The sequence below is a fragment of the Rhinopithecus bieti genome, unplaced genomic scaffold, assembly GCF_001698545.2.
Source record: "Rhinopithecus bieti isolate Rb0 unplaced genomic scaffold, ASM169854v2 scaffold_51230, whole genome shotgun sequence".
NCBI lineage: Eukaryota > Metazoa > Chordata > Mammalia > Primates > Cercopithecidae > Rhinopithecus > Rhinopithecus bieti.
In genome coordinates, this window is record NW_016820119.1 from 600,885 (window position 1) to 627,625 (window position 26,741).

A 26,741-nucleotide genomic window follows, 5' to 3' on the forward strand; every position below is an offset into this window, starting at 1 on the left:
AGGGAGAGAGGGAGGAAGGAAGGAAGGAAGGAAGGAAGGAAGGAAGGAAGGAAGGAAGGAAGGAAGGAAGGAAGGAAGGAGAAAACGAAGAAGGAAAAGAAAAAAAAAAGGAAGCACCAAATACAAGTGGATGAGAGTACTATGGGAGCACATTACTACTGGCAGAGGCTGGAGGCAGGGGCTAAGCAGAGGGGTTTAAACTTTACCCTTACAAGGATTCTAAACAGGGAAATTAAAAGACGAAACTCATTTAGGAAGATCACACTGGCAGGGATTTTAGAGGATTTTGGTGGGGAGCGAGGGGGCAGGCAGGGGAAGAGCTGTGGGGCTGGCCAAATGGTAAAGAATCTTAAATTTAGTTTTTTGGTGTGTTTTTTGGTTTGTTTTTCTAAGAGACAGGGTCTTGCTCTGTCATCCAGGCTGGAATGCAGTGGTGTGAGCACAGCTCACTTGAACTCCTGGGCTCAAGCAATCCTTCTGCTTCAGCATCCCAAGTAGCTGGGTCTACAGGAGCATGCCACCACACCTACCTTTTTTTTTTTTTAAGAGAGAGGGTGACTCACTATGTTGCCCAGCTGGTCTCAAACTTCTGGCCTCAAGCGATACTCCTAACTCAGCCTCCCAAAGGGCTGAAATTAGAGGGATGAGCCATTCTGCCTGGCTAGCATTTTATAATCAATATAGAACCCTTCAGAGAGCAACTTGTGAATATTCCAAAAAAAATGCACCTATACTCTGACCTATCAGTTCTAGAATGTGTCCTAAGAAATCACATGTGCAATGACATATATGAAAGATATTCACATATTGTTTGTAAAGGCAAAAGACTGAAGCAACCTAAAAGTTCGTGAAAGGGGAGTACTTAAATAAGTTATAGTACACCCAAAATAATGGAATATCGTGCAGTGGTTTAAAAAGAACAGGGCGCTTCAACCTGTGCTAATATGGAATGACTTCTAAAATTAGTATGTGAAAAAAATAACTTGTGTACATGCATGTATTCTTAAAAGACACCCCCCCCATAAGCACTGAAAAACTCACCTGGAATAAAGCATAGGAAATTGGTAACTGCTGGGCACAGTGGTTCACACCTGTAATCCCAGCACTTTGGGAGACCGAGGTGGGTGGATCACAAGGTCACGAGTTCAAAACCAACCTGGCCAAAATGGTGAAACCCCATCTCTACTAAATATACAAAAATTAGCCAGGTGTGGTGGCGGGCACCTATAATCCCAGCTATTCGGGAGCCTGAGGCAGGAGAATCATTTGAACCTGGGAGGCGGAGGTTGCAGTGAGCCAGTATTGTGCCACTGCACTCCAGCCTGGGCGACAGAGTGAGACTCCGTCTCAAAAAAAAAAGAAAAAAAAAAAAAGAAATTGGTAGCTAATGATTGCCTTCAGGGAGGGGAACTGAGTGGTTAACGGTGAAGGAGAAAAACATTTTTCACTGCATATATTCCCTTTTACTATCTTGAGTGTTGTACTTTGTACATGTATTATCTATTCAAAAACAAAATATAAAGTTAATGTAGCAAGGCCTTCCTATAGACTGTCTCCTCTCTCAACAAACTGCCATTAAAACAAATCTCAAAAACCTAATTGCTCCCTCTCCCAGGAATACAGTCATTTTAGGGGCTCAGTACAAGGGTCATCTAGAGGAATTCTTTCCTGACACTTCACACCACACCCACCTCCAACGCAGAAATGACCCCTTCTTACCTTGCTGTGAGTGTACCTTTAACAGGTTATTATATCTATTTGTTTATCTGTCTCATCACACCAGGCTGAGAGTTCCTTGAAGGCAGGGACAGTGAATTACTCAACTCGGAATCTTCAATCGCCAGCACAAGGACTGGCATCTGACAGGCAGGTAGCAAAGGTTTGCCAAAATCGTGAATACTGTGGGGAGGAGCCAGTATGGAACTGGAGAAGACAAGATGTACATGTATAAGTTCCTGATCGGTTTTAGGTTTTTTGTTTGGTTTTGGTTTTGTTTTGCAAGAACAGTTGGCTCCTCCCTTACTGCTTAAGCAGCTACCTGAGTCAGGGAACCAATTCCACCATGAAGCCTAAGACGGGACAGGTGCAGAACAGATGGGGTGATGGAAAGGGGGGTTTGTAAAGAAAAGATAAATGGAAAGTAGTCAGTGGGGTGTTTACATGTAAGGCTAGGTCAAGGGTTACTGCTTCAGAAATAAAACAGAAGAAAGCTAACCCCTAAATCTCCAAAGTATTACCCAGAATGGGAGAACCCAGCTACTGTGGAGAAAAGGCCACACTATAAATCTAATCATTTTAAAAAATGATCTGCCTTGAACATAGAATTTTAAAAAACAAGACCTGTCCTTGGATGGTGGCTTTAGTACACCAAGCAAAAACAAAAACGTTTCACTAGGTATTCATTATCCCTAGAGAAATATTGAGACTAAAACTTTGTTTAAACAAAAACAATCCATTTCACTTCAGTATTCCTTAGGCATGTTAGTGACTACTTCTCCTAATTAAAAAAAATTATTGGCCGGGCGCGGTGGCTCAAGCCTGTAGTCCCAGCACTTTGGGAGGCTGAGACGGGCGGATCACGAGGTCAGGAGATCGGCTAACACAGTGAAACCCCATCTCTACTAAAAAATACAAAAAACTAGCCGGGCAAGGTGGCGGGCGCCTGCAGTCCCAGCTACTTGGGAGGCTGAGGCAGGAGAATGGTGTAAAAACCCGGGAGGCGGAGCTTGCAGTGAGCTGAGATCCGGCCACTGCACTCCAGCCCGGGTGACAGAGCGAGACTCAGTCTCAAAAATAAAAATAAAAAAAAAACATTATCACTGAAGAGGAACCTAGAACTAAGCATCAAGTTCAAAACCAGTACTCGGCCATCCTCACAAGGAGTATCACATCTGAACTTAGAGGTGAGACAGAGGAGAGGGCCTGCAATGACTCAGTCCCACCTCTGCCACCAGGCAGAGGGCTGGTCATGAAGGCTGTCTGCCTTCTGTTTCCACATCTGAAAAAGGCTCTAAGGCCACATAATTCTTCACTGCTTCTACCCTTCTCTTGCTGTAATCCATCTCTTATCCCAGTAGCCAGCGTTCCTCTTCAAAACACAGGTGAGGAGAGTCACCCTTCTGATTTTATTTCTTGGGAGCTAGTGCTGCTGCCCCAACAGCTGGTGGTAACAGGAGGCCTCAGCTAGACTGCCCAAAAGGGCAGCCTCTCCCACCTCTGTAAACTTAGAACATCAACAGCTGGGTGACTGTGCCCTGCTGAATGTGATATCGTGGACACTCACTTCCTGTCCATAAGTTCCTCCAATGAGGAAGAACACTGCCCTCAAGCCACAGCTCTGACCTTGAGGAAGTCACTTACTTCATCTCTGCCCGTTTCCTCATTTGTAAAATGGGGCTGTTACTTGCTTTGACTATCTCCCTAGACTCTGTTGAGGCTCAAAAGGAACAAAATATGAGGAAATGCTCTGTAAACTAGAAACACCTGGGGCTTATGTTTACTGTCTTAGCCAGAAGCCAAAACAGCAAAGGGCTGAGAAATGATGACACGCATGGTGGGTTTCTGGTGTTAAAGGCCTGCAACACAAGCCCAAAGTTCACATGGTTTACTTGCTTGTTGTTGCCACAGATGCTTCCAGGTTAACCCAAGAGCCTGCTAATAAGATTAAAAGTGCCCTGGAGTCACCTTCAAAAATGGCTCCGGCCTTGGGAGGCAGCATCAGCAGCAGCTGGGGCCAGCCAGTAAACAGCCAGGGCCCCCTGTTCCCAAGGCAGCCAAAGCCCAGATCTCCTCAGTCCACGTGTCTGACTACCCTGGGGCCCACCCCTCCCGAGAATACTATAGTCCTGCTGAAGGTGCAAGGTCATCTTACACTATCGAACTCTTCTCCTGAAGGCAAGAGGGGTCTGATTCAGTCAAGTGTGGCTCCCAGGTGCTGCGTGGGTAAAGTCAGACTCCGTTTACATGTTATTTATTTATTTATTCATTTATTTATTGAGACAGAGTCTCGCTCTGTTGCCCAGGCCGGAGTGCAGCAGGAGTGGCACAATCTTGGGTCACTGCAGCCTTCACCTCCTGGGTTCAAGTGATTCCCCTGCCTCAGCCTCCTGAGTAGCTGGGACCACAGGTGCACACCACCATGACTGGCTAATTTTTGTATTTTTAGTAGAGACAGGGTTTTGCCATGTTGGTCAGGCTGGTCTCAAACTCCTGACCTCAAGTGATCTGCCTGCCTCGGCCTCTACATGTAATTTTTAGAACAAATTGTTTCCTAAACCATGGCTCCTCTGTCCATTAGTTAAGAGAGGGAACTGGGATGACAAAACCAACATAAATCCTTTTCTTGCCTCAGACTAATCTAGACAGGGGATAACAGTAGTAGTGGTAAGAGCCCAGAACAAGAGTTTATTCCTTTAATTAACCATGTTCACCAACCTTGATCCTGCTACATGATGAGAAAGGACAAAGAACGGTTCCAGAAACATGAACAGAATTTAACCAGCTAATTATATTTAAGGTTGTAATGATAAGAAGTCCTAACAGTTTGAAGTCCAAAGTTCCCCAGAGGGGTGTGATAAGTAAAAGAAATGACTAATACAGCCAAAGCTGCCCAGGCCCTTCCTTAACCTCTCTTTCTTCCCTGCAACATCTCCCCTCAGTACCCCTACTCACCCTGAAATGGCCAGGCTACAGCATCAAAAGATATCTAAACACTTATTGGAACTTAATGCCTCCTACCCCCCAAAATTCAGTTATTTATAGATGCCTTCTGTCTTCTCCCACTGTGGATCAATGGATTCTTCCAGTCCTACTAACTTGTATATCTTCCCCTTTCCTTTGTGCCACTAACACTTGAGTGCTTTGACAGCCACAAATGCTACTGGACTCTGACATCCTTTCAGGCCAGAATATTAACTTATCCATTTCCTTTAATCTCCAGCTCCTACCTGAAAAGGCAAACATCAAACTCCTGTTAAAATCACACCCCCTCCAAATCACAAACATTACCCTCAGCTTTCCTCTTAAGCCACTCAGAGGTTTTTCTGAATTGCTTTGATATTCCCTGTGCCCTTGTCTGTCACCCCCAGAATTGCTCACCACATCATCTGGGCAACACGCTTTCCCCAGCTTCAGACAACAGGAACGCCAGCCGACATACTATCACCCCACCTAAGTCTTCTTCTCTTTAACAAGTCTCTAACACCTCTCTTCTAGCACCTAACAGCAGGATGACTGCAGCAGGGACCTGATCACAGGACAGGAGAGACAGCCTAGGTCCCAGCCACTGAAAAGTGGTTTGGCCTTGGGCAACTCAGTGAGTCTTCCTGTCTCGGGGGTGAACCTGGATGATCCCCAAAGGACCTTTCAGTTTTAAGAAAACTGGAATGTCTTCTAGGGAATAGGAGGGGACCAAAAGTATTTCCTCTAAAAAAAAAGTCAACACAGGTTCTGATTGGAAGGAAGCAACATTAACTTTATCCTCACTGTTCTGACTGACAGCATATTCCCCTACATCTCCAAGGCAGATCCCTAGCATCTATCTTCCTCTGCATTGCAGCAAACCCAGGACAGTTCACTTTCCCTTTAGGGTTTAATCAATCCATCAGCACATTTGTATGGACTATCTGTACACAGTGTTCCTAAAATGCTTTCTAAAAATAACACACGTCTTAACAACACAACAACAAAACCCAGCCTCTGCACACACTGCAGAGCTACAGGGGCCCAGGGAGAAAGGGAGAAAAGATGCAAGAGAGAAAGGCAAGAGAGAACAAGACCGGACAGAAAAAAGGGGGAGAGGAGGCAAAATGCCTGTGAGCAGGAACCAAGCCTGTCATAAGTTCCTGACCTGAAGGTAGGAAACCCTTTCTCCAGTCCCAGCTTCAACATGACTGATGGGCCAACCTCAGACAAGCACTTGGCTTCCATGCTTCTGTTTTCTCATCAGTAAAATGAAACAGTTGAACTACGTATCTCTCAGGGAGGCCAGTATCATGGAAAAATTTTGGCAGATATTATCAGTTGGGTGGCTAAGGCAAGTTATTTTCAGTTGCCATCTGTAAACTGGATAAACGATACCCACTTCATTGGGTTGTTGTGCGGTGAAATTAAGACAAACGCGAGACACGTAGGATGATGCATGAAACAGTGGGTGCTCAAATTCATGCTGGCTAAGCCCCTTCCTGTTCTAACAGGCTGTGACTGACCCCCACTAGACAACCAAAGGGCACCGTTTCAGCTGGTTTGGAAACACTGCCTGAGACTAGGCTCAAAACACAATGTTAGTTTAAGACAAGAGAACAGCCAACAGGTTAAACAAGTGAGCCTCCCACAATCTTTCCCATCAAATTCTTAAAAATTTTTTAAAGCACTTAGCACTACCTCCCCTCCAAATTAAACAGCTATTGTTTGTGACTATCCTGAAATAATATTAGTTTCTAGGAGACTTAGGGAATATACACATACACACACTCATTACCTCATTAAATAGGTGGTATTAGCCCAATTTTACAGATAAATGGAATCCAAGGGGCCTGGAAGTCTTTCCTCCTCCTGCTTCCCTAATAGGGCTCCCTGCTCTTTTGTTTTCCAAATAAAAGGGCAAGCTTAGTTCCTATCTTAGTTTTGGAAGAATTTCTCAGTTCAGCCCAAAGGCATGGAAGGCTCTTCCAAACCCTCAGCATCCCTGCCTGGACCAGGAATAGGACAGTCAATCATATCCCTCCCCAAAGGCCACTCACAGTTATTTAACTTTGGTATGCTGCATTTCCGCAGGTAATAAACTCCTGCAGAAACCACCAATTCTCTGCCCCTAAAGTGCTCAACAATACTTCTCCAGTGAATGAGAAAAAAAGATAAACTCACAAGATATAATTTGTATAGAAACATACAAAATGGCAAAATAGCAGCATGTATAAAACAAGAGGGAAAAGATTATATAAATCCTGAAATTTTGGCCAGGTAGCAAAACAGATGCTTGGCAGAGGCAACTGTAATTGGTTCCTAGACCCTAGAGATATATCTCATGTGTCATCACATCTCTCTGCTTGGTTCCCATCAGGGCTGAGTGGAACAGGCTTCAATACTCAGTTGGCAAATAAAGTCCGGGAAGCCGATTTGCTAAAGCTGACTTCTTAGGGCTCTGTGTTTCCAATGACTATACCGCAATTCAGCTAATATTTACTGGCTGTCTTCTGTGCAAGGCTCGGGTGATCATAGAGATGAATTGGGGCACAGTTCTTACTCTCAAGGAATTCACAACTTACGTGAGAGGAATTACGTTTATCTATATAACACTGTCAAATTGTTACTAGGGCCCAAAGAAGGTTTTTTAAAAAGTGCTCTGAGAACACAGAGGACACAGGAACAAAGACTTCTGATGGGAGTAGGGAGAAGTGAAAGAGAAAGCTTTGAGTTGGACCTTGAACCCATGCACACATTTAGAGCTCCCAGGACAGTGTTTTGCATGCACAGTGATACTTACAAAGAAAGATAAACAAATGGAAGAACAATTCACCAAAAGTGTGGCAGAAAGAGGAGGGAAAAAAACTGTTAATTTTGTCTGCCTAGAATCACTGAATGCTGCTGTGTGGTAACAAAAAAATGTCTGTCTGTCAATATACCTTCACTCAAGGAATGTTTATGAGATAAATTTTGGTATTCTGAGTACTTATAGCTATTCAGGAAACACCTCCTCCAGGTCAAAAATAGCAAACCCTAGAGAACTGGCTGATGCAGTTATGTTTACTTTTTACCATCTCTGTGGATCCTTTTGCAAAGGCCCCAGAGTGGGATGGTATAAACAGGTCTGTGTCACTTCCTGGTTCTCAGGCCTTCTGCTACATTCCCAGTCAGTCTGGGAAAGCTGCCTATTTAAAATAAACTTTAAAACTCACCAAAACCCCAACTCTAAATCACCCTTCCCCTATTTCATTCAATTTCACTGAAATTAAAAGCATAGTGAGAATAAGACAAAAATGACCACAGAAAGTGAGTTCTCAAGTCAAAACAAAAAATAGGTGCTCAACTGAGCTCAAGGTCAAGAGACTTGGATTCCACTTGTGTTTCTCCTTTAACTGGAAAACTTGATCTTGAACAAGGAGGATGCTCCATCTCTCTGCATGATAGCTACTTCAGCATTCTCTTTACCTCAATGTAGTTATCCAACCTTTCAGGACCTCTATTTCCTTCCTATAAAATGGTACTAGTAATTCCTATCTCACAGGGATACTTTAAGTATTATACGGGGAAATGTATATAAAGTACATAGCATAGTGCCTGTGACTTAGTAAGTCATCAAAAATGGTAGTTACTATTATATTCATCACCATCTATCATTATTATTGTCATCATCATCTGAAAATGCAGGGCTGGACTAGACCATCTCTACTTGAAGAATTTCTCTGGTTCTAAATCCTGATTATCCTGATTCTTTATTTTTTTTTTTTCCTTGGATGTTCTGTTGCCCAGGCTGGGGTGCAGTGGCACAATCTCAGTTCACAGCAACCTTTGCCTCTCGGGTTCAAGTGATTCTCATGCCTCAGCCACCTGATTAGCCAGAATTATAGGGGTGCACCACCAAGCCCGAATAATTTTTGTATTTTCAGTAGAGACAGGGTTTCACCACGTTGGCCAGGCTGGTCTCAAACTTCTGGCCTCATGTGATCTGCCTGCCTCAGCCTTCCAAAGTGCTGGGATTACAGGTGTGAGTCACAGAGGCCGGCCCAAATCCTGATTCTTTAAGTCACTTTCTCCTTTTTTCCTTCCCCCCCACCCCCCCCCGGGGGCTGGACAACAAGAAAAGGGAGATAAACTTGGCAAAATGGTTAAATACACATCATCAGCCTTTATGTTAGAAATACTAGGATACAATTAGGAAATCCATTAGTGAGTGAAATGGGGCATATTACTCCCCCCAACAGAAGAGCCTTGCCTATTTCTTGCATTAAATCCATAGCACTGTGACAAGTTCACCAACAACACACTCTCTGTACTCCCATGAGCACCATGGACAACCCCACCCCCACTCCATCAGCCAGCACAATTTGACTTCACCCACCTCACCTTTAACTGCACAAACAAATTTCTCAGCAGTTCCTTAGAGAGCCCTATAAGATAGTAGAGTGGCCAATCCACCCCTTTCTAATAATGACTAATCCTTCCAACAAAGTATTTATCTTTAAAAAGAGTCTTCCTGATATAATTTCAATGTGGCCAAAAATCAAATGACCTTCCCAAAAGTTAGTGTAACCAAGAGCATTCAGCTTCACCAAGGCCAAGGTACTTAATTGTAATTAAATTTGGATGAAATAAACAAACATTTTCATCCATCCATCCATTCATTCAGTACTTGTGATGTGCCAAATGCTATCGAAGATACCAAAAGCTAATAGGATGGGGTGAGCGAGAACAATAAAGGATGATGCCTGAGGCTGGGCGCAGTGGCTCATGCCAGTAATCCCAGCAGTCGTGGATCACGAGGTCAGGAATTCAAGACCAGCCTGGCTAACACGGTGAAACTCCACTGCTAATAAAAATACAAAAAATTAGCCAGACATAGCGGCGGGCACCTGTAGTCCCAGTTACTTGAGAGGCTGAGGCAGGAGAATGGTGTGAACTTGGGAGGCGGAGCTTGCAGTGAGCCAAGATCGTACCACTGCACTCCAGCCTGGGCGACAGAGCAAGACTCCACCTCAGAAAAAAAAAAAAAAGATGATGCCTAAGTTTTTGGCTTATGCATAAATGGTAGAAGCTACCACAGGAGAAAAATAATACAGGTAAATAAGCAGGTTTTGTCAGGGAACATAATGAATTTCATTCAGATTATTCTTTAATATACTGAGCTGGGGGTACCTGAGGGATAACTGGTAGAAAGGTCTAGCAGGCAAATTAGAAATGAATGTGAAACCCTACAGAGCACTCTGAGCTTGGGATGTAGCCCTGGCGTGATCAACCTGTAAGTGACAGTTGAAACCATGCAAAATAGATGAGCTCACCTAGGAAAGAGGGCAGGTTGAGAAGAAAGTCAAGGACAGAATCCTAGGGAGAACGCAAACCTATAATATGCATACTGAGGAAGGAAAGCCTATGAAAGATACTCCAAAAGGTACATGGAAACCAGGGGCATGTGCAACAGATGTCAAGAGAGGGACAGAGAGGCTCAAGGAAAACAAGAGAAGTGGCAGATGCAACAAAGGCCCAGAAAGACGAAGACTGAAAAAGGCCCACTGGATCTGGCCACTAGGAGATCAGTGGTGATCTAATCAATAACAGTTTTATCAAAGTGGTGAAGGCAGATTATATCAAATTTAACATGAATTAAAAGTGGGAGGCTGGGCACAGTGGCTCACGCTTGTAATCCCAGAACTTTGGGAGGCCAATGCAGGCGGATCACCTGAGGTCAGGAGCTCCAGACCAGCCTGGCCAACACAGTAAAACCTCGTCTCTACTAAAAATACAAAAATTAGCTGGGCGTGGTGGTGCGCACTTGTACTCCCAGCTACTCAAGAGGCTGAGGCAGGAAAATCGCTTGAAGCAGGGAGGCAGAGGTTGCAGTGAGCTGAGATCGCACCATTGCACTCCAGCCTGGGCAACAGAGTGAGATGCTGTCTCAAAAAAAGCAGTGAGAAAGTGGACACAATAAGGGCAAAACTATTTGGGGAAGGAGGTGATAAAGAAGGGAGAAGAAAGACTGGATGATAACTAGAGGGGGTTTGTGTCTTATGAGGTATAACTTCTCAGTTAACCCAATGATTGGAGTTAAGGCTTCCTAAATGGTACAGATAGCTCAGAGACATCCTCCACCCCTTCCATGGAAAGTCTCTCTGAACTAACACTTCCATACTCCATATTTAGCAAAAGTTAGGTAGAAGTTGGGCAGACAGCTTAGAGTTTCCTGCTTCCTTAGTGTTCAACAACAACAAAGTCTCTCTACCCCATCATCCCCTCCCCTGAAATTGCTACCTCTTCCATAGGATTCATGAATGGAAAAAAATAGCCTAGTGGCAGGGCCAAAGAGGTGACCTTCCCTAATACATCTGAGGCCTTAAGTTTCTCCATACATATGGTCTCAGTTTTTGCCATTTCCCTCCTTTCTACTCAGAAAGTAACCTGAGTTTCTTCCCTGAGTTTCAGGTTTAGGATTCCAGGGACAAGTCTTCACCTCCATCTAATGAAACTTAGCAGCCCCAATGAGGCACACACTCAAGCCAAACAAGATCCTGTCTTCTGGCTCCAAATGTTCTCCATCTTGTGTAACTTCCAGGAAGCCTCCTAACTTACAACCAAACCATGATTCCTCCTGTCCTCTTCATCATAAATTACCCAAACTTCCTGTAAGCTGTCAAGGTTAGACTGTGAGGTACAAACAAAAATGAGAAGTAGGAACTTGCCCACTCTTCCTTCTCTTTGATTAGCCCCATGCCCCTGCCGCCACCTATACCCACCCTTACATCACCTTCTAATTGTACAAAGTCCCTCTGCCAAGGCCTGTATGTTCTAGTTCTAGTCCTAGTCATACTTCCAGTTCCTTGCATTGGGGCCCTAAATCAGGAATCAAGAAGGAATTTGCTTAAACTAATTCACATAAAGGAGAGTCCTTCAAATGTCCGAATAGAGATTCCAAAAGTAATCACAAATTAGTCAAAGTTCAGGCAAAGGCACCAAACAAATAACTTTATAAAATCCAGGCAAGTCAGATGAGAACACATCCTGAGAAAATATTTTTTTTTTTTTTTTTTTTTTTTTTTGAGACAGAGTCTCACTCTGTCGCAAGGCTGGAGTGCAGTGGCATAATCTCGGCTCACTGCAAGCTCCGCCTCCCTGCTTTAAGCAATTCTCCTGCCTCAGCCTCCCGAGTAGCTGGGACTATAGGCACACGCCCCCATGCCCAGCTAATTTTGTATTTTTAGTAAAGACAGGGTTTCACCATGCTGACCACGATGGTCTCCATCTCTTAACCTTGTGATCCACCCACCTCAGCCTACCAAAGTGCTGGGATGACAGGCGTGAGCCACTGCGCCCGGACATAATTAATTAATTAATTAATTCAGGCAACATTCTGGAATATGGTAAAAGGGATTATGATAAACACAGAGAAGAAGAAGAAGAAACATCATAAATTGATATTTCCCTCCAGACAGGGCTTCTGAACTCATTCCTAACACACTTCTTTCTTAAGGAACTCAGTGACTATTCAACACATACATTGGGCACCTACAGGTACAAGATTCTTTGAGACGTACAAAGACGGGAAGGAAGCATACGCCCTTAAGAGTTTACAGTCTACTGTATATTGTGTATATATATAAGACACAAACACAAATAATTATAACATGAGGTACAAAGTGAAAAGTCATGGGAGATATACAGCCAACATGTCAAAGATAAAACAGGAAGATAAGCTAGAGTCCAGAAGAGGGAAGTGACAGAGAAAATTATAGGGTCAATCAATGTAGTCTAGTGAATAGTACATAGTCTCTGAGTCACACAAAAGGGAATTCAAATCCTGACTCTGCCTCTAGCTTCTCACAGGGCCTAGGTATGCTGCTTTACTGTTGTGAGCCTCTGTTTGTCACATATAAAATTGAGGTAATAGACCTATACTTCATGGAATTACAGAGTCAATGAGTCACACATTTTTGAAATCGAATATAGTATCTGGCACAGAACAAGGCCAGGTAAAATGGAGGTGACCACCCACACACAGAGACTTAATGCTCTCTTTCCTCCCCGCACAGGGTTGTCTGGGTCTGACTCATGAATAGGCAGACAGCCAAGCACCTGCTGTTTGCTCACCAATTGTGACTAGTTAGTTCAGTTGTTTGCCCAGGTTTAATGGGACCATGATCAGGAGGTACAGGAAGAAGACTCAAAGTGTATCTATGTCACATGCATGTCTAGATGCACAGAATCTTCTGCTAGAAGGTGCAGCATTAGAATACAGGTAAAGTTACAGATTATACCACATTCAGCAAGATACTGCCCATGCCATTCTTTTGGACATAGCAGGTGCTAAATGTTTGGCAACTTGACATGATGTGAATCTAGCTGAACTACCATAAGATTTGTCTAAATGATCCATGTTTCAATAAGTGAACACAGAAGCAAAATGACATCCAAGGCTAATACCTGATTTGAGGGACAGCTGAGGAATATCTACCTCTAGTCATGATGGAATAATGGGGACTCAATTTATTCTCCTTCCCTAAACCACTGAAAAACCAGATAAAATAACGGTTTTCAGACATTGGACAACAGGCAGCACAGGGCAGTAATCCTTGAGATATGGGGGGAAAAAACGCAGTGAGCCCTACTACTGCCCCACTTAACTCCCTTGAGAGTTTCCAGGCCATAGGGTAGGGCAGAGAAACCTGAAAGAGTTCAACAGTCTCAGCTGAAAAAAACACAGTTGGAAATTTGGAGAGGTCCAGGTGGCTAGAATTTAACAGAGCAAATTAATTGAAAAGTAGAGAGCTGCAAAGAGCAAAATCAACAAACACCTGCAGATGGACCCCTTTGAGTTTTAGGCTAAGTACTGATCTGTGCATGCCTGTGAGGAAACTAGCAAGGGTGGGAAAATAATGATCACAAAGAAGTGGGTGGCACAACCCCTAGAACTCACTCAGAGCCAGAAATAGTTCATGCTCTGATATGGTTCGGCTGTGTCCCCACCCAAATCTCAACTTGAATTGTATCTCCCAGAATTCCCATGTGTTGTGGGAGGCACCCAGGGGGAGGTAATTGAATCACGGGTGCTGGTCTTTCCCATGCTATTCTCGTGATAGTGAATAATTCTCACAAGATTTGATGGGTTTATCAAGGGTTTCCACTTTTGCTTCTTCCTCATTTTCTCTTGCCGCCACCATGTAAGATGTGCCTTTCGCCTCCTGCCATGATTCTGAGGCCTCTCCAGCCATGTGGAACTGTAAGTCCAATCAAACCTCTTTTTCTTCCCAGTTTTGAGTATGTCTTTACCAGTAGTGTGAAAACAGACTAATACATGCTCCCACCAGCCAAGGCAGGAAAGTCTTCTAATACACAGGGCACTGTGTATCTTCAGAAGAGTTTTGCCTCCAAGTGGGACCAGCTTAGTTATCTTAGCTATTCTGGACTCAGCCTAACAAAGCTTAAAAGTAAGCCATGAAAGGATCAAACCAATTCCAAGTAACTGAACTGCTCCTGAGAACAAAGCCCAAAAGTATTTTAAAAAATACAAAAAGTTCCAGCACCCAGCAAGGTAAAACTACGATTGGCTTTCAATAAAAAATTAACAGGCATGCAAAATAAAGCCCAGAAAGATATGAGCCAAAACTAGGAGAATAATCGAACAACAGAAACAGATCAAGAAATGACAGAGAGGACAGAACTAGTAGACAAGGATATTAAATCTCTATTATAAATACACTCCATGTGTTCAAGAGAGAACAAGGCACGAGCATGATGAAGAGAGAAAAGCCATAAAGAAGATTTGAAGTGGCTAGGCACAGTGGCCTGTGCCTGTAATCCCAGCACTTTGGGAGGCCAAGGTAGGAGGATCTCTTGATTCCAGGAGTTTGAGACTAGCCTGGGCAACATAGGATGAGTCCCTCCTCTCTCTAAAAAAAAATTTTTTTTTTAATTATCTGGGTGTGGTGACATGCACCTGTAATCTCAGCTACTCAGGAGACTGAAGTGGGAGGACTGCTGGAGCCCAGGACGTTGAGGCTGCAACAAGCTATGATAGCGGCACTGCACTCCAGCCTGAGTGGTAGAGCAAGACCCTGTCTCAAAAAATATAAAGATTCAAATATTCATATTGAACTTCTAGAGGGAAAAATACCAGTATCTGAAATAAAAAATACACAGGATAGGATTAACAGCAGATTAGACAATGCAGAAGAAAAAATAGTAAATTTGCAAAAGAAATTATCCAAAATTATATACTGAGAAAAAAAGACTTAAAAAAAAAAAAAAGAACAGAACATTAGTGAACTGTGGAACATAACAAGCAGCTTAATAGAACAGGAGTAATGGCTGGAGAGAGGTAGCAAGGCACAGCAACAATACTGAGAAAAGAATGCCCCAAATTTTCCAAATTATATGAAAATTATACACAAACAGATACAAGAAGCTCATCAAACCCCAAGAAGAAGAAACACAAAAAGAAAACACAAGGTACATCATAATCAAAATGTTAAAAAAAAAAAAAAAAAAAAAAAAAAAAAAAAAACAGTGATAAAGAAAGTCCTAAAAGTAGCCATGGGGCAGGGAAAATTAGACACATGGCCGACAGAGGAGCAAAGAATTACCGCAGATTCAGTGTCAGGAATGATGCAAGCCAGGAGGCAATGGAGGCTCTATTCCATCACTAATGCTTTTTGTGCACTGGAATAATATTTAGGAAGGCCTAGTGTTGAGGACAAGGTGGGAACTCTGTGGCCTTAAAAACATTTGCAAGTACAGCATCTTCTGAAAATTGAAAATGGATAAAAACCCTTTCTTAGGCTCACATCTAAAAAGAGCATTACCCATGTTTTATACCTATGTCCTCAGAACATTACAGACTATAGTTCCAGTCTTATAGTAATAATCTCTTAACACACTAGAAAATAGACAGGAAAAGCTATCAGAGGATTCAACCCATATCATAATAAAATCAAAGTAGAAATAAAAAATAAGGAGTTAGTCTACCAATATCAGGCTTGAGTTTGTCTCTCTCCATTCAAAGGTAGACATTTGTTGGTTAATGTGTCTGACTGCCCTCCACAAATTCAGATAAAATTTATTTTTCACACCAGGTGCAGTGGTTCATGCCTGTAATCCCAGTGCTTTGGGAGGCTGAGGTGGAGGGATCACTCAAGGTCAGGAGTTTGAAACCACCTGGGCAACATAGCGAGACCCTGTCTCTACAATAAACAAAAAGAAAATCAGCCAGGTGTGGTGGTGTGCACCTGTAGTCCTGGATACTCAGGAAACTGAGACAGGAGAAATCACTTGAGCCAAGGAGTTCGAGGTTACAGTAAGCTATGATTGTGCCACTGCACTCCAACCCGGGTGACAGAGTGAGATCTTGTCTCCAAATATATATATTATATATTATGTGTGTGTGTGTGTGTGTGTGTGTGTGTGTATAAATTTTTTTCAAAATGGAAGAATTCTCCTAAGGAGTAAGTGAAAGATAGTTATTCAGTTCTTAGCTATGCAATCCAGCCCAGGACAGCAAAATCTCTTCCTCATTAAGCACCCTGGGCTTGCACCACATTCTTCAGAGTCCAGCCTGGGTCTCTACACATCCTGGAGGAGGTATTAAGGTGGGAGCTTTCCTGGGAGTCTATAGTTAATAGTTTCGTGGTTCCCCCCTCCCCCACTAAACTATAAACTAAACTGTAAATAAACTCCCAGGAAGACTGGGACCCCACGCTTCCTTTATAATCCGAGATTAACATACACTCCAAAAAAAAAAAAAAAAAAAAACCCCAGTGTAGGTGCCCCAGAGGGAATTTCTTCCCCAAAATACTAGTTGCCTGAAGCAGTGGTTTCTCAACTGGGAACAATTTTGTGCCACCTCCCCCATTTGGCAATGTCTAGAGGCATTTTTGATTGTCACAACTTGGGGGCAAGGTGTTACTGGTATCTAATGGGTAGAGCAAGGGATGGCAACTAAACATCCCACAATGCACAGGACAACCCCATACCACAAAGAATCACTTGATTCAATGTCAGGGGTGCTGCAGCTAAGAGCCCTGGCCTAGGTGAATAAACGATGGGCTGCTGAGATGTCAGCTGATCTACCTGAGTTGTTCATGTGATACAAAATTCCCCTAAACCACTGGAAAGCCTTTTTGTCCAATCAGCATGTCCCCAAACCAACATTCTGATTCTCTCATCTCTAACTCAGATTTACACTCCCTCAGAGAGGGGCTTGGGAATTAAGACATCTGGTTTTTCATCCCAGCTCTGCCCCTGGCTGTGATTCTGGACATGTAACAAAAGCTTTCTGGGCCCATTTCCCCTCAGTAAAATAAACTGGAAAAGATTAAAAATTCTTTCAGCTCTAAACTTCTATTTTAAATGCTAGGTTTGGCCTTATCTATTTCTAATGATCCAAAGAGAAAGGGGCAAGGACCCAATCTTGTTGTGAGTATGCACACACACCTTCTGAAGGGCTGTAGCTCTTATACCTTGGAAACCAAACTGGACCAAAGGAGCTCAGAGAAGCCAGGAGCTTAGATAAGAGGGACTTGCCTATAAGGCTCTATAGACACTGGCTGAGAGGCCAGCCCAGAGCCTTGGGTTTAAAATATGCAAGTCCTGACTAGCCCCTGTCTTGCCTTCCCCAGGTCAATCTTTTAAATCAACTGTTAAAAGGTGGAATAGGAGGAACAGAGCCTACTATTCAAAGTATGGTCCATTAAGGGCAGCACTGGCAGCACCTGGGAGCTTGTTAGAAATGAGGAATTTCAGCCCTCATCCCAGATCTACTGAATTAGAATCTGCATTTTAGTAAGGTTCCCCAGGTGATTCACATGCATGTTAAAGTTTGGGAAGTCCTGGTTAGGGCATGCTGCCCTTCTAGTCCCTGCTTTGTCACCTCTTCATTTGGTAAAGGTGGCTTTTAAGACTGTCCACAATTCTCATCCACAAATCCCATCTCCTTGCACAGTTTATACACACACACACACACAACACTCCCACTCCCGCTCCCCTCCCCACCCCGGTTCAGAACCTTCAAACCCACACCAAGAGGGATGGGGGTAGGTTACTTCCTTTTTGCGTCTTTCTTAGGTCCATACAAGGTCAGAAAGAGGCAAGGTTTGAAGCACAAGCTAAATTACAGTCCAAGTAAGTGATTCAGCCCATCCCTGCCATTCAAAGGCTCCCCAGGAGGAGGGACAAGAAAACGGGGTGGTGAGCACAAAGGTACAAACTCTGATGGAAAGAGATTCATCATTTGCATCTGAACAGAGAACAACAACGGTCCAAAGTTTCGTTTCTAACATTTTTTGTTTCTGTTTCTGTTTTTTGCTGCTGCTGTCTTATGTAACATAAAGATTCTTGAAGGCATGGGTAAAAGGGCAAAGCACACACACAGAGTTAACAAAAACACAGCAAGAGTTCTCCTAGCAGAGTGCTGGGGGGCAGCAGCTGGAACAAAACCAAGACCTGGATGAAACATAGCACAACAGAGAACTGGAAAAGAAGACAGGACATGGGGAGAAGCGGGTAGAAGCGGGGCTGAACTCTGTCACACAGTCAGTGCACTGAAGGAGACTAGGCTGCTGCTCACCCCACACAGGTCACTCACCCCTCTCACCTCACCCGCTGTCACAAGCAGCAGATGGCCCAGCCCCGGGCAGCTGGGCAGAGGACAGCAATCTGCACATGCTTGCCTGTCCCTCCCCCAGGGCTGGAGATGAGGAGGAGCAGGGCAAAGTCAACGCCCATCCCTGGTGGAAGCAATTCTTGCAAGCGTACCCTGGGGGTGGGGATGGCAACATCACCCAATGCTTTGCCACAATGAGACACACTTCAAAAACAACTCAGCATTATCCAAGGCTCTCCAACACCCACACACAGTTCAGAAAAAGAGAGCCTTAGGCAGGGTAAGGGTGGAAAAGGTCAGAGAACAGTTCCCAGAGTGCACTGGGGTATGCTGACCCTGGTTAGCGGGGGACATTCATTTCTTCAACATTTGCTGTGTATATACCACATCCCAGGCGCTGCACCAGTAATGAGGGATACAGTGGTGACGGCAGACAGTTTCTGCCCTCAAGAAGCTCAGGTAAGGTCAGGAAGAACAAGGAAACAAACAGTAATACAGTGGGGTAAGTGCTGAGCACAGGGTGTAATGGCAGCACCAAGGAGAGGCACCCACACAAGTATGGTGCAAGCGGTAGTCTAAGCTGATACCTGGCTTTAAGAAGGTATTAGCTGGACAGAGCAGAAAGAGGTGGGTACAGGGAGTGTGGGGCATTCCAAGGAGAAGAAACATCAAAAAGCTGGGAGGCAAAAGAGAACTGGGAACTGCAAGCTTTCTGTCCCAGCCTTTGCCAACCTTGGTCACATACACCAGGGGCAGACTCCTGGGTTTGTCATGGAATCCTAATACATTACCGTCTAAAGGAAGTCTGGGATCATCTTATAAAGTCCAATCTACCCATTTTAGGAGGGGAAAACTGAGGCCTATCAAAGAACCATGACTTCTTGAGAGAATGGCTGAACCAGAACCCCATTCTAACTCACCAAAGTTTCTTCATATATCTCGCAATCAGAATCCGACCAGTGACCAAGCGCTTTTGGACACAGTGGCAGCCCCAGGACTGTTCTCCACTAGGCTAGGTCTGTTCTGAGAACCTAAGGCATGGCTCTCATCCAGGCCTCTGCCAGATTAGAGGTCCAGCAGCACTAGTCTCCAGGAGCTCCAATGAGGCAGGAACAGCTCATAAAAAAAAAAAGTGGCTACCTGCCTCTTCTGGAAAGGAGGCAGAAAGCACACACAGCAGTACTGGGGATAGGCTCTGTGAGTGTGTGTTGGCAACAATGGGTTCCCCCTGGAAATGAAGAGTTGTTCTTAGAGCTGAAGGAAATTATCAGCCAACACAGAAACAGGAGGCGAGTCTGAGGTACTGCCAAACCAGGCAGGCTTAATTAAGGCTCTCCCACCCTCTTCCCCAGGAAGCCCGTCCCCACCCCTGGCTGGTCACACTACCTTAGCTGTGAGAAGCACTCATTTCAGGGAAGCTGAAGGCCTTCCTCTTGGTCTCACCTCAGGAGGTAAGCCATCAGCCAGGGTCTGAGCCACTGGAATTTCAGGGCTTAGCTGCCCTTACTGTCACCTCCATCTATGCCTTCAACAGCAACAGTACTTGCTCTATTGCGGTCCTCCAGCCTGCCGCCCACTCCAGGCAGCAGGAGTGTGTGCAGGGTGGAAGAAAGCACTCATTAGCTTTGAGTGTAACCCTCCACAGAATCTAAATAGAAGACACAGTTATTCAACTGCTAAGGCACAATTCCTCCTCTTCTCATAGTAAAAACAAAGATGCATGTCAACACCCACTAGCTGACTAAAAACTGTGCAGAAAGAGACTAAGAGGCACTGGGGTTAAACCAACTTACTAAATTCACCTCAGTCCCTGGAAATCCTCAGTTCTATGACTCTGAAGCACAGGTGTGATGAAAACATCCTAATAATCAGAAATCTTTCCTGTCCAAAATGCCCTCAGATGCTGTCCCTGACCACATGCTCAAGTGCAATCCCCAAAGGCTGGCCCTGGCCTTCAGAGCCAATGCCAGTCCAGGGCCCTAGACATGGATATGAAGGGCAAGAAAGTGGCCTGCCAGAAAAAGTTTACTCTGGGGCTGAAAAACCATGTTTGGTCTCGTACAACAAAGGGGTTATAAAGGGAATCCTGTGTTCTAAACTCCTTCACATCTGCCACAAGGAACCTCTGGGTGGAAGTGAATATGTATGTATGTGTGTGTGTGTGCGTGTGTGTGGTGTGCCTTGGGTGGAGTGGGGGCAGAGGAGATGACTTCCTTCTCTTCCACCCAAACAACAACCCTTTAGAATATGTCCTCCTGAAAGGCAAATAAGTACAGTTCTGATTTCCAAACCTCACTGTTTGAGAGAACTTCTTGTTTTCTCTCTCTGCTTTTTAAAACAGATGAATGCTCCCCTAGGGGAAAAGCAGCTGTAAATATAGAAGAGGGTGGAAAAAGAATCCTGCTATGAGTTCCAGAGGAACTATTGTACTATTGTAAAAGGCCTTCTCAAACGAAGCAATACACCCTATTCCAAAAAGAAAACACACGACTTCATCCAAAGTCCTTCTCTAAAGTGTACCTTTGGCCAGATGACTCCACAGCTGCTTCCTCCTCTACCTGACACTAAGGCCTTCACATATAAAGTGAGTTAGCAATTTTCTTCCTGGGAGCCTTAGAAAGCACTAGTCCACAACTCAGTCCACTGCTACTGAGTGTCCTCCATCATCATCAACATTACCATCATCATCATCATCATCATCAAAGGACTTAATTCATTACCAAACTACTGCCGACATTTAAATAAACTTAAGCCATTATCTTTTTAGGCAAACTGAGGCCATAGTATTTACTAGTTGAGAATAGAATGGGAAGAGGGTATAAATCTGAAAAAGGCGGCCTGGCTTCTATACTTATTACTTTTCAAAAGCAACAGCATTTTTCAAAGGCTCAGGATTCTGTGAAATCTCAAACTGGCTTGTTATACCCCTTCATCCCAACAGTAGTGGGGATGCCACCCCAAAATCCATTTACCAAAAATAAAAGATATAAAGACATGTTTTGCATAAAGTTTGTGAGAAAAAAATTCCAGCTGCTTCTATTTTCATACAAGCTACTATCACATGAGTTTTGCCTTTGCAACCACACTTCCTATCTAGAATTCCAGTAAATTTAGATGTGCCTCATAAATCTAAACTATGTAACAGGGAATTTAGCTGGCTGAAACCATCCTAGCCCACAGATGTTACCAACCTGTTTCACAGTCCCAGGTGGATCTAAGAAATGAAAGGGAGATGGACGGGAAAAGCGAGCATGATGCTTAAAGCCCTACCAAGTCAGAAGTGGAGGATACTGCTTTTAATTTCATGCAAGATGCTATTATTCAAAGAAAAAATGCAACATAAGCCTATATACCACATCAGTGACATGACAAAGAAAATGTTTGTATTTGCAAAATACATTCAAATCCCCAAACTCCCCAGAAAAATCAATACAAATGCCAGTAATACAAATAAATCAAATCCTCAGTCTGACAGGTCTGCTTACCATTGCTCCCAAGAGTTCATTCCCTGAAGCTATAAGCTTCCCTGTGGCCAGGCACCTTTCACACCCTCCTTCTGGGGTGATTCACCATGCAGAGAACCTGGATCAAACAGAGGCATCTGGCCTCACCATCATTCCCCAAGAACCCTAGTCAACTTCTAGGATAAGCACATTTTCCACATGAACCAGAGTTTCATGAGAATCCCATGATAATACAAACTCTTGGGAGACAAGACTGACCCTTCCTGACCTTTCCAGTTTCTCTCAGGTCTTGGTTACCAGAGTCCTAAAACTGGATGGTCCCCAGCCTCCAGCCCCTGCTGTGCTCCAGGCCACCTAAAATACTACTGGGAACCACACTTCCAAAGTACTATCAGGCTGCCTTCCACCTCCTATGGTTCACATTTGTTTATTCCATGTATCATCATTTCCTGACAATCTTCTATACACAGCTTTAAAATGCAAAGAAGGCACAATCCCCAGCCTACCAAGAACTTCAATGGAGTTGAGGAGGCTGCAAACCCAGACAGCAAACAATCAAAACACACAATAAGGCAAGCATATCTACTTCAGTATTCTATATGGGTGCAATAAAATGCGAACCAGTGAGATATGAATGATTAGAATATAACGAAGAATAAGCTGTAGCTATTTGTGAGTTATGAACAAAATAATGAAAAAATTGGAAAAAAGGAAATTAATCTGAACTAAGATAATCAAAGAGGGCCTTGAAAAGGAAAGAAAGGAGATCTGACCTGAAAGCTTTGAGGGCTGAATAAGTATGAGGATGGGAAGAGGGAACATTCCTTCTGGGGCAGGAATGCTGAAGCAAGCATGCTAGATGGGGGGTGGCAGGGTAAGGTCGGGGAGAGAGGCCAAGGATTAGGGAAGAACAGAAAATAAACTCCATTCAGAAATCTGTCAGGGCAAGAGACAGTTCTTGATGGTTTTCTTAGCATCCGTCACATGGCAGACTCTGGCTATTCCACAAAGTATTGAGTATTCAACTGAATATTTAAGGTAAGGCTAGTTTGCATAGCCATGAAAAACAGGCAGAGAAATTCTGCCTTGGGTAAGTAGTGGGAAGTCAACAAATATTCTTGAGCAGGAAACCTGACCTAGTCCAGTTTAACAAGTATTTCCTAAAGGCCTCCTACATTTGAGGACCAAGAATACCCTCAAGGAGCACCTCTACCATGGGAAGGGATAGCAACGCTACCTCCCATACACATAGGGCTTTTTTCTCTTACCTAGTCTCACCGGAGAGGAGAACCGTGTTCTAGGGGGGTGAACCTGGCAAGAGAGACTAAAACAGCCTGGAAGGCCAGCGGATGACAAGGTCTGGCTAGAGTGGTGGAGATAGGAACCTGTGAAAGAAAGAACTGGCAGGGCGGGTCACTGACTAGATTGGAGAAGTTCAAAAGAGGGGAGTTTTGGATGAGAGCAGGAAGATTCAGGTTTTGATTTCCAGATGGTATCATTATCTTTAGGCAATGCTTTGGCTCAGTGAACACCAAATGCTAGGGTCAGTCAGTTCAGCCATTCTGCCTATTTCTGAGAACGGGGGTTACACATTCCGTCCTTCCCATCTGCCCAGTGTTTTTTTGTTGTTGTTGTTTTATGTTGTTTTGTTTTAATGCTAGTTGTGATTTCCTGTAATTCTCATTTGCAAGGGGATAAGGGGGGGATCAATGAGATGATACAGAAAGGAGGAGCTGACAATTCTTTTGTCCATCATATCATGACAAATACATCTCAACAGTCCTGCACTAAAGTTTTACTGGCAGCTCTTATTCTGGGAAGAAGAGAAAAGGGGAAGGAAGCATTAGTTTTAAAACACAGAAGGGAAGTGTTCTCCTTACACAATGAGTTTTCCCCTTCTAGGCAACCCTCCCCAGCTGCATTTACTGAGGGAGGAGGGATGAGACAGAGAAGTGTCAGCCCTGAGAGCAATAAGAGGGCCAGCCTGGCTCCCAGAAATGCAGCCCCTCCCTCTGGAGCCTGACCCCTCCACCGGCCACTCTGCCATCCCTGACATCCTAGACCAGGGAGAGAAGCAGCAGGGTAATAGCAGGGTGAACAGCGGTGCTCTCTGGAAGGGTTGCCATTAACCTGTATTTCCTAATCTTTCTTCCAAAAACAAGTACAAATTGTAATTTCTTAAAGCTTTTAAAAAACAAGCTACTATGGGGAAGAAATTTGAGATGTGCACCTTTACAAAGGAAAAGTACAATTTAGCCCTCTTTCCTAACCATTAAACAAGCATAAGGGGGAAAAAGCCCAGAATGAAGAAGAAATCGTTGTTGGTTATAACACCTTGGTGGATTCTCTGCCATATTCTAAACAAGTACTTCCCTCCCACCTGTGACAGAGTCTGACCACCCTAGAACAGTCATGCTGTACCCTTTCCACACAGGGGCCTCAGAAAACTAAAAGGATGTGACCTGAGAATATCTGTTTTTGCAAGCATTTCCCAGTGCCCTGTGTGAGGCTTCCTGGGGACGGCAAACATTCTTTTATAAGCCTGTGCCTTGGCTGTGTCAATGGGGACAGGGATGTTTTGTCACCCTGCAGGACTTCATTCTGTAAATGTCATGGTCATAATCCTACTCCAGGAACATGAAACCTCAGGATAATCACAGAATCATTATCATTAACTGGCATTTGAGTGCTTATTCACTGTGCACAGATATAAGCATTTTACATCTAATATCTTATTTAATTCTTGCAACAACCTTATAAGGTAGGTACTGTTATCTCCATTTTTAGGCAAAACAAAACAAAACAAAAAACAGAAGCAGAGGGACACTAAATAACCTATCCAAGCTTACACAGATAGAAAGTAATGAGACCAAGATATCAAACTAAGCAGTCTGACCCAAAAGCATGCAATCTTGGTAGAGCTGAAATTTATTCCACATTATATAACATAATTCATTTTAAATGTTAAAATTATCCTAGATGTATTATGGACTAGGAGGCATCAGCATAAAGAGATGGGAATTTCTGAAGATTGTTCCCCTGCAGCTTGCAGCTATGCACCCTCTTGAGGTGGGATGGGACTTGGATTTGAGCAAGCAGCAGAAAGCCAGTTGAACATGTACATGTGAGAGCTGATTTTGAAAGTCTAAGGTGGGCCAGGTGATGCTACAGCATACTTTGAGTGACACTGCCTTGGGGCATTCTAGGAGACTTCTGAAGCTGCTGCAAGCTTTGGGGACACAGGTCACTAGATGATGGTTAAGTCCCCTGAATTGCTAAGGAAACAGATAATCACTTTAAGTCACAGGCACCTCATGTTAAGAAAGCTGCTGACAGATTGGAGTGGAGTAAAACAAGAATTCCGAAACATGAACTCTCAGAGTCCTCTTTACAGACATGCATTTAAGATTGCCTTTTCCATGATGAGCAGGTATGCTTGCCCCCAGTTCTCCACAACTGAAACAACCTGGCTAGAAGCTGCCTCAAAAAATGAGCTTGATTTTTCTGGAAAATAACTGCCAAAGATGGATACATGCATATTAATGCTCAAATTAATACACTCTTAATAAAACTTAGAAAAGGGTTGAGAGACGAAGAGGTTTTTTTCTTTTTTTTTCCATGTGTGTTCTTCAAGAGTCCAAACACGAAGCACGCTGCCTGGGTCTTTGCACTTGTTTGGAAATTGAATAAACATGAATCACTTTAAGGTTTTTCCTCTGCATTTCGGTCAGAGTCAGTAAGTGTCCATCTACATATGCGAGCTCACCAATTCGGTCCTTCCTCCTTGGCTTAAATTATCTGTTTCAATTGTATTACTCTCCAAGAAAGATGGCTCCAAGCTCAGAAAAGGTTTCAGTAATTTAATTAAGTTGTGCAGAAATGCTGATGCTTTCTGAGGCACCAGCCTGACCTTTCTCTGCTCCTTGCTGGTCTCTGAGGGTAGGTCCTGGCTGCTGCCTTCCCTTGAGACCACCTCTACTCCCCGACTTCCACAAGATCTTTACAGTGGCCGGTGTTTGGCCAAACATTCAGACTGCCGAGCTTTGCTACTTACTGCTGTGCTATCCTCGGCAAGTTTTTTTTTTATCCTCTTTTACCTATAAAGTGGGTACACAAGCAATCTACTTCAAAGTTGCTATAAAGATTAAATAAGCTAATATGTAGAAAGCACTTAGAGCAGTGCCTGGCAAATAGAAGGCATTCAATATATGTTAGCTTTTATTATCAGCCTGGCTAGTAATACTGAAGAAAGTTTTACATAAATCGAGAGCTTAATACCTTTAGAAGCAGTCTCAATTCATTACCACTATATTCAAACCTCTCAACAACCATGCAAATGAGACAAGACAATGTTTATGACACTTCCTACGAGAAGGAAAAGGAACTGGCTCAACTGCCAACTGTGGGAGCTGTTTGCCCATCCTCCCTCATTTAGGTCAGAGACCTGCCTCCATCATTTTCACATACCACCCCCAACACACACACGAACTAGCAGGTGCTCAATAAATCCACAGTGAATTGCACTGACTTTAGGGTTGGTTGTGCTGTAAACACAGCAACCCCAGCCTCATGGCAAGAAGCTGGCAAACCAGAATCATCATTCCTGGGCATTCCTGGCCAATCTGAACAGAAACAAGAGGGCTGCCTTTCCCAGTCCCAGCTCCAACTCATCCCTGAGAGGAAAAGGAGTATCTGCAAGAGAGGGGCAGCCAGAGGTCATTCAGGGAGAAACAGTAGAAGTGCCCCTGAACAACCTCTGAGGTAGCAAGGCATTAGGATAACATAATGGGCATTATCCAGACCCTCCCACTGGGCCAAATGGGAATCCATGGAGGTGGTGTTTCAAAGGCAGATAATGTTGCCTTCGCTGACTGAAATGGTAACTGCCTTTCAGTAGAGTACAGGCCAGTCTATAAATACCACGGATTAAAAGGCTTCCTGTGGGGGCCCAACGGCCATCTACCTAAATACAGAGG

General features: G+C 43.9%; 1 protein-coding gene across 3 annotated transcripts in view; it reads right to left on the minus strand.

The window, feature by feature from the left end:
* The window catches only part of SUSD6 (sushi domain containing 6), a 105,135-nt gene that overhangs the window by 60,509 nt on the left and 17,885 nt on the right, over positions 1–26,741 (minus strand). The window contains exon 1 of one of the 3 annotated variants that reach the window (XM_017859608.1): positions 1,720–1,827. The exons of the other annotated variants lie outside the window; for them this stretch is intronic. The gene's annotated coding sequence lies outside the window, so the exon portion shown is untranslated. Of the gene's footprint in view, positions 1–1,719; positions 1,828–26,741 lie in introns of those variants that run through there. 3 annotated transcript variants of the gene reach the window in all.